Raw genomic sequence first — 9,310 nt, forward strand, 5'->3', positions numbered from 1 at the left:
TTCTCTCCAGCCCAGCTTAATTAAGTCCACATCAAAAAATATCCTTAATATTGAGATTTGCAATGAAGCTGAAGTAAATAATACCTTTCAGTGTTGGCATAGATGAGAAACAGTGCAGAATCCCAATGCTGGCTGCAAATCTACAAATTCATGGAACCAGTCTGCCTTCAAATACCAACAACTCCAACAACTGTGTTGGGACAATTGGTTATCCACACAAAAAAATATTTGTACTGGAAGTGGCACTGTGGCTCAAGTGGAAGAGTACTAGCCTTGAATAAAAAAAAGACAGGGACAGTGCTCAGGCCCTGTGTTCAAGCCCTAGGACTAGCAAAAAAAAAATTGTACGTCACATTTTGCATAACAATAAATTCTACATGAATTGAGAAGTATTAAACATGAAAAGCATATCTTACAATTCAAGAAGAAATTGAAAGAACATTTTTATGACCATGAGTTACCTAAAGAGAAAGAGCAATAAATTGAACAATAGTGCGTACTACCTGTTTATTGTATGACATCACAGAAATAAAAGAGAAACCACTGAATATACATACACACACACACGCATGCGCACACACACACCTATATATAGAGAGAGTGAGATATATATATATATATGTATGTATGTATATGTATATGGGGCCTAGTTGTCTGGAATAAGTAAATAACTCCTGCAAGTTAACTATTTCTCCATATATAATTATTTTGGAAAGTTTCAGATACACAAATTTTTTGATCCAGGAACTCTACTGAGACTTTTACCCGATAAAAATGCATATGAATCAACAGGAAAATTAAGAAAGAAAGATGGAATGCTTTTCCAATGGAATAGTCTATAAGAATTAAAATGGAGTTGGCTGATAGTGGTTCATGCCTATAATCCTAGCTACTTAGAAGACTGACATCTGAGGATCTTGGCTGTAAATTAGCTTAGGCAAACAAATCCATGAGACTCATCTCCAATTAATGAGAAAAAGAGAGCTGGAACTGGAGGAACAGCTTAAATGGCAGAGCACCAACTATAAGTGGAGAAAAGCCAAGTAAGAGGACAAAGCCCCAACCTCAAGGCACACTACTAACACCCACACACACACACACACACACACACACGCACACACACACACACACACAGTTAAAGTGGCTAAATCACACAAAACACAACGTTAAGAGGGAAAAAGTGAGCTTTGCTTCAATTCCATGCCTTAATTAGAATTTTTTAATATGTAAGGCAATACTATATGCTATGTGCAAACATTTGTCATAAATAGCAGTAATAAATGTAAAGTGAAGCATAAGTCTTACACCTAGAGATAATTCTTAACCTTACGTATATTACATAATTTTTTGTTTTACAATGTGCATGTGGGTACTTAATAACCATTGAATGCCTGTTTATATGCTTGAAATATTTCACATGTAAGGTTACAATCTATTTAATAGTTTCTACAACAGAATGCAGGGCAAGCTGTTTAATGAAGAGACCTTGACAAGATTTCACCCATTTCCCAGTGCATACTCCACATCCAGTTCTGACTATTGCATTGACAACATGTTCTCTCCTTCTGTGACAATGCTCATTTCCTTAGGTAGAACATTGCCTCCTGTCCTGGTATTTGCCATCAAGCAACATCTTCCCAGTGTGTTTGCCTTCTGCCTCTTACCTGGCCACAACACCCCTCCCCACCCCCAGCCCCACAAACATACACAGAATCTTCTTGTTCAGCCAGGACATTGCAAAAGACCCCAGATAACATGCACTAGCTATTTCCATGTGTACAACTCAGCTTCATGGAGCAAGAAATGTTTGGGGAGCCATTTGTCAGGCATTTCTGAAATTACCAATGACGTGATATTAATAAAACATCTCTCCCAGCATGAGCATTTACGGAATGTTCTCATTAACTGAACCTCAGATGATGTCTTGTTTTCTTGAGTAGTACTTGTTCATGTGCACAGCTAGCTTTCCCATTGGATATTCTGCCTAAATAACTGTAACTCCAAGCCCAGTACTTTAGTGTCCAATGCTCCATGTCTTTATTGCCACCATTGGAACTATTTTCTCATATTCATTATACACAATACACAAAGCTGAACTGGCATTTAGTGATATTATGCTGTAATATATCATCCTCAAGAAGATTTCTTTTTGCAACATAGCATTCTTCCCTTTCTATTAAATGATGTTTTAACTTTTAACAATGCCAAATTCTCTGAAAATTCAAATGACATTTTACAGAGAAATTTGGGGTCCTAGTCACTCAAAATGATTTTGTCCTAGATAATGTGCCCAGAGAAAGAAAGGTTAAAACAACAAAGAAGTTAACATGATTTCTTAACAACTGAAAAGAACCTAAGTGATTAGTTGGGATCCCCAAAAGGGAAGGAAACTATTAGAGTACTCTGACCCCCATGATTACTTCTTTTTGTTCTCATGTCCAGTAACTTCTGTCCCACTGAGCTCCTTTCATTGCATTCTGAAAGGAATTATGTGCTGAAATGAATTACTTTAGTGACACCCACCTTGTCCAGCTCTAAGTAAGTATATCTTAATAGTCAGTATCTATCCTTCTTTCTAGGCTACCATCACAACTCACACATTCTGTGTTCTTTCACAGTGATTCATTAGATTTTCACTGTGGAAACGTCCTCTCTTTAAGGTACTAATGGAAGGTGAAGTCTTCCCTGTTCTGCTTCCCATGGACACGTACATGAGCTCTAATCCAAATAAGTGAGTTTCAAGATTGGAAGTTCAGATGCTATAAAAGCAGGTATGGGAAAGTACTAGTGTTTTTTTGTTTTTGTTTTTCACATTTCTCCTGAGTGGTGCTTCATTCCTATATTCCCTTTAAGCTCTCTCTTTTTGTGATTGCTATGCAAAAAAGATCTGAGTTATGTTACACTCTCATAAGACAAGAAGGAACACTCAAGTGGAGCTAATCCAATCCTCAGCCTTTGCCTCAGTCAGGCCCTCATCCAGGACAGCCGGCTTCCAAGACAGGCATCTAACTACATGTGGAATCGAGAGGATTTTTTTAAGGTAATGAATGTTGTTACAAATAAGTAAAGAAAAGGAACCCAGGTTAAAGAAATAATCATTTAACTTATTCTGCACAGTAAATGTGAGTGGAATTTTTCAGTGATGATGTCTTAGTAAAAACAACAAATCGTTTCTTATCCATACCCTTTACCTAAGGAGTGACAGATTTGCTCGACAGACACAGAGGACCTCTGTGATCTAACAGCATCACTCAAAAATGACTTGAGGGGTAGAGTGCCAGTCTGGTAAGAGAGAAGCCCTAGGTTCAAACACCAGTACCACAAAAAAAAAATGAGTATCACCCATTTTTAATGAAATCCTTTATGTCTCACTCTCTGCCCCACATTTTGCAAGCTGACACTTGGTTGCCCCTTTCTTGCTGCAAGGGCAAGTTCAAGCTTCAAAAGTCTCTGCTGTGTTCAGGAAGCCTTATCTAGCCCTATCAATAGCCACTGACAAGCCCTGAACCAGGCTCCTTTTTTGCTCTCTCTCTCTCTCTCTCTCTCTCTCTCTCTCTCTCTCTCTCTCTCTCTCTCTCTCTCTCTCTCGCCTTGCTTATTCAAGAGAGCCTTATTGTATAAGTAATAAACATTCTATGCCGCCTGTATGTGTGCGGTGTCATTAATCTTGGCCTCCAACATTACCCATTCTGTCTCTGCAGAGTGGGTAACAATATACAATACACTGAAATCAAAGAGATGCCCCCCCTCTCCAGGACCAAAATAGTAGTTCCTTTAGCAGTGAAGGGCAAGAAAGCTCACAACAGAGCAGATTTTCTACCCAAATGTTCTGTAAAGTCTTGGGAGGGTGTTTCTTGATTGGTTTTTCTGTTGCATGATTGCTACAAAATTCACTTTTTTTGGCTTGGATATTTATGACCATCACCTGAGTCCATGGAATTTGCTTGAAGGAAAATCATGGCAGTAAAATCTATCCACACATAAAGCAGGAAAAATCCTAGCTGATATGGATTGCTGAATCATGTATGGTAGACTCAGGGTTGGTTTATCACAGAGGAAATTTTTCATGCTGCCTACAGTCTGAGGTTATTCTTCCCAATGATTTTATATAAAATAATTTTAACTAATAGATTTATAGAACATGTATAATACTAAAAGTAAGGGATTGCTTATATATTATATTTCTATCCTGTGTTGGAAGGTTTGACAAGATATACACTTCACATTCTGAAAGCAAACTTACCAGATATAACCCAATTTTCTAGTGGAAAGATAAATGTTCACTAATCTGGTGGGATAGAAACTTCAGGGATGTGTGTGTGTGTGAGTGTGTGTGTGTGTGTGTGTGTATCTTCTTGTATTTGATACATAGGAAACAAATGATGTCAACATTCTTCTCTGACTTAAAGGGAAACCTGTCTAAAATGCCTCTGATTTTCACTCTGCAATGCTATAGGACTAATGGATTGGAGATTACATGAAGAACACTGAAGCAATGCCTTCTCTGCTACTCCTACATGGTCGCGTTTCCTTGCTCTTATTTTCTCTGCATCTCAGAAGCTGGGAAAGGAATGGATCTGCAAGATAGAACTTTAGGGAATTATTCTTGTGTATGCTTTGTAATTTCACAAGCCATTCTACATCTGTTTATTCATTTCCTGCCAGTGACTAAATGGATGTCTTTAATGTCTCTGCAGATGAAAGCCCAGGAGATAGGCAGACAAGAGCACTATCACTGATCAACATCAACCAGTGATTACTGAACATCCTCTGTGGTCAGGACAAGAGGCAGATGATGGAAACAAGGGTAGGTTAATCCACATAATGAGACATTTCCTGCAAAGCTGGATAACTTGCTTTCTGGGACAGGGATATTTATATGAACACAGAAAGGAGTATTTGAGTAATTTTGTAAAACTTTAAAGCAATAGCCAGTAGCTTCCGTGAGTCCTTCATCGCAGAATATCACACAGCACCCAACATGTACTATGTATAAAATCAATATAAAAGAAAATAAATGTGTAGGTTAGATATTTTTATGACTGTCAAACCGGATTTTATACTAACACACATAGATGAGGTCAAGACTGAAATAACTAAACCACTGTCGTTTAAAATATAGTATGACTTACATGAAGCAAATTTTCTTACAGAAAAAAAGTAGTCCATTGGAAAAAACTAAAGAACATTTGCATACATCCCCCAAGATACGTAGGTATGAGTTTTTCTAGTATATATGCATTCTTATTTTTAAAACTACTAAACATTGTTAATTTGCTCTCCAAAATGGGTGTAGCAATTTAAACTTCCTCAAGTCAGGGAGAAGGAATTTTCATCAGAGTACGTCTTTGCTAATACTTGAGCTCATCTTTTAAACATATTCCTTCTTGCAGTATGATAGATATAGTTGTTATAGGGTTTTTTTCCATTTTCCTCTAATTCTAAGTGAAATGGAGCATTTTTTAGTATTTCTTGGCCACTCAGGTTTACTTTTATGCTCTTCTATAAATTTTCTCATAACTTTTTCCCATTTTTATTGAAGTTTTTATATTCTCCTATTGATTTGTAGGAGTGCTTTATACATACTTAATCTAACCCTCTGATGGTTATATGCACTGAAAATATGTTTATCAGATTATATTTTCCATTTCCCTAAGATATTTTGATATAGTAGTTTGTCTTTAAATATAATTGAATCCATATATCTTTTTCTTTCATAATCACAGCAGCCTTGTTTGAAACAATAGAAAAGAAATATCATAATAATAAAGGATCAGGAAAATGGAGATTATGGCTGAATAAAGAAATCAGGGGGCTGGGGATATAGCCTAGTGGCAAGAGTGCCTGCCTCGGATACACGAGGCCCTAGGTTCGATTCCCCAGCACCACATATACAGAAAACGGCCAGAAGCGGCGCTGTGGCTCAAGTGGCGGAGTCCTAGCCTTGAGTGGGAAGAAGCCAGGGACAGTGCTCAGGCCCTGAGTCCAAGGCCCAGGACTGGCCAAAAAAAAAAAAAAAAAGAAATCAGAATATATTCAAACAGTGGAATGATGCGCAACAGTAAATGTATTAGAGGTATACACACATATATATAATATATGTATATATGTATATATATCATCATAATGATATATATACATAGAAACATATATTTCTATAGTGACATATATCTCACTACAGAAAAAATCACAAACAGAAATTTGAGTGAGAAACATGAGACAAATATAAAATGCATATATTTTGAAAATATTTAAACGATTTACCATAAAGTATAAAGAAGTATATGAGCAGAAGAGACTAAATTCCAAGGTTACATTATGTAGCTCTTTGTAGATTTTTCTTTCATTCTTTCTTTTTTGGGGAGGGTGGTACTGGGTTTTTTAATTCAGAACCTCATGCTTGCTTGGCTTTCTTGCCCAGGTGAGCTGTTACCACTTGAGTCGTACCTCCAGACCTGCCTTTTGCTGGTTACATTAGAATTGAGAGTCTTACTTTTATGCCTATGCAGATCTTGAATCTATGATCCTCCAAATCTCACCTCCTGAGCAACTAGGAGAAGAGGCATGAGCCAGCACCTGGCTGGTTTCTCTGGTTTTGGTATCTTGAAGTATCAGGTTTATTAAGAGCAGCAGCTCTGATGCCTGTGTCTAACTCTAATGAGCCATATTCATCTTCCTCAGAAGTCAAGTGGAATAAAGCAACAGTTGACATTCCTAAGAAGGTGTCATCCAGGATTAAAGGTTGAGGTCGGCGCAGAGCCGTTTGGTCGTTCATTGGGATACTATCGTCCCTGAGCTCGCCAACTGCACCTCTTCACTGAGGAACAGCGGCGGCACGGTGGTCCAAGGAGCGGCCTGAGACTTTGGCTTTGGGTGAGAGAAAATGGCTCGAACCAAGCAGACTGCTCTTAAATCCACCGGTGGGAAGGCCCCACGCAAGCAGCTGGCCACCAAGGCTGCCCGGAAAAGCGCGCCCTCTACCGGCGGGGTGAAGAAGCCCCATCGCTACAGGCCCAGCACTGTGGCTCTTCGAGGGATTCGTCGTTATCAGAAATCCACTCATCCGGAAGCTGCCTTTCCAGAGGTTGGTAAAAGAGATCGCTCAGGATTTTAAAACAGGCCTGAGGTTTCAGAGTGCTGCCATCAGTGCGCTTCAGGAGGCTAGTGAAGCATACCTGGTGGGTTTGTCTGAAGATACCAATCTGTGTGCCATCCACGCCAAGAGAGTCACCATCATGCCCAAAGACAGCCAGTTGTCTCGCCGGATACGGGGAGAGAGAGCTTAAGTGAAGGCAGTTTTTATGGCGTTTTGTAGTAAATTCTGTAAAATACTTTGGTTTAATTTCTGACTTTTTTTGTAAGAAATTGTTTATAATATGTTGCATTTGTACTTAAGTCATTCCATCTTTCACTCAGGATGAATGGGAAAGTGACTGTTCACAGATCTCAGTGGTGCGTACTGGGTTCAGGAGTGACAAGTTGCTAATATGCAGAAGGGATGGGTGATACTTCTTGCTTCTCATGATGCATGTTTCTGTATGTTAATGACTTGTTGGGTAGCTATTAAGGTACTAGAGTTAATAAATGTGTACAGGGTCCTTTTGCAATAAAACTGGTTATGACTTGATCCAAGTGTTTAACAATTGGGGCTGTTAAGTCTGACCATACATCACTGTGATAGAATGTGGGCTTTTTCAAGGGTGAAGATACAAGTCTTAACCACAGTGTAACTTACAGTCTCCTTAAGGAAAAAAAAAAAAAAAAAGGTCTCCCACTAAAGGACGTGTGCAGCCTCATGATCCCAACTTCTATGATGAGACCTATGATTATGGAGGTTTTACGATGATGTTTGATGATCGCCTTGGACGTCCCGTGGGATTTCCCATGGGGGAAGAGGTGGCTTTGACAGAATGCCTCCTGGTCGGGGTGGTCGTCCTATGCCACCTTCTAGAAGAGATTATGATGATATGAGCCCTCGTCGTGAACCTCCTCCTTCACCTCCTGGTCGAGGTGGCCGGGTGGAAGCAGAGCTCGGAATCTTCCTCTTCACCACCACCACCTAGAGGAGGAGATCTAATGGCCTATGACAGAAGAGGAAGACCTAGAGACCGCTATGATGGCATGGTTGGTTTCAGTGCTGACGAAATTTGGGATTCTGCGATAGATACATGGAGCCCATCAGAGTGGCAGACGGCTTAGGAACCACAGGGTGGCTCTGGATATGATTATTCCTATGCTGGGGTTCGTGGCTCATATGGTGATCTTGGTGGACCTATTATTACTACACAAGTAACTATTCCCAAAGATTTGGCTGGATCTATTATTGGCAAAGGTGGTCAACGGAATAAACAAATCCGTCATGAGTCCGGAGCTTCGATCAAAATTGATGAGCCTTTAGACGGATCCGAAGATCTGATCATTACCATTACAGGAACACAGGACCAGATTCAGAATGCACAGTATTTACTGCAGAACAGTGTGAAGCAGTATTCTGGAAAGTTTTTCTAAGACTAGTGAAGAACTGAAGGAGTCCTGCATCTTTTTTTTTTTAATCTGCTTCTGTTTAAAAAGCCAACATTCCTCTGCTTCATAGGTGTTCTGCATTTGAGGTGTAGTGAAATCTTTGCTGTTCACCAGATGTAATGTTTTAGTTCCTTAAAAACAGGGTTGGGGGGGAGGGTGTGCAAAAACTAAAATTGAAATTTTTTTTTTTTTTTTTTTTTTTTTTTGGCCAGTCCTGGGGCTTGGACTCAGGGCCTGAGCACTGTCCCTGGCTTCTTTTTGCTCAAGGCTAGCACTCTGCCACTTGAGCCACAGCGCCACTTCTGGCCATTTTCTGTATATGTGGTGCTGGGGAATCGAACCCAGGGCCTCATGTATATGAGGCAGGCACTCTTGCCACTAGGCCATATCCCCAGCCCCTAAAATTGAAATTTTGAAACAGCAGCAGAGTGAGTGGATTTTATTTTTTGTTCATTGTTGGTGGTTTTAAAAAATTCCCCCTATGTAATTATTGTGAACACCTTGCTTTGTGGTCACTGTAAACATTTGGGGGGGGAGGGGCCAGGAGGAAAGTGACAATAGTTCACATGTCCCTGGCATTTGTTCAGAGCAGTGTGCAGAATGTAATGCTCTTTTGTAAGAAACATTTTATGATTTTTAAAATACATTTAGTGAACCTATTTTCGGTGGTCATTTTTTTAAGACAGTTTTCAAATGGTGCTGAATTTTCTAACCCACTCCTAAACACTAAGTTTGATTTTTGAGCTCCTCTGTTAAATATAAATGCACCTCTTGGATATAAACAAAA

The 9,310-nt window shown here is 39.4% G+C and overlaps 2 pseudogenes; both read left to right on the forward strand.

Moving 5' to 3' along the window:
- Nucleotides 1-6,763: 6,763 nt before the first annotated feature.
- On the forward strand, nt 6,764-7,746 carry LOC125347030 (annotated as a pseudogene).
- Nucleotides 7,418-8,693, forward strand: LOC125345418 (annotated as a pseudogene).
- The last annotated feature ends 617 nt before the right edge of the window (nt 8,694-9,310 follow it).

This window comes from Perognathus longimembris, chromosome 2, assembly GCF_023159225.1.
Source record: "Perognathus longimembris pacificus isolate PPM17 chromosome 2, ASM2315922v1, whole genome shotgun sequence".
Taxonomy (NCBI): Eukaryota; Metazoa; Chordata; class Mammalia; order Rodentia; family Heteromyidae; genus Perognathus; species Perognathus longimembris.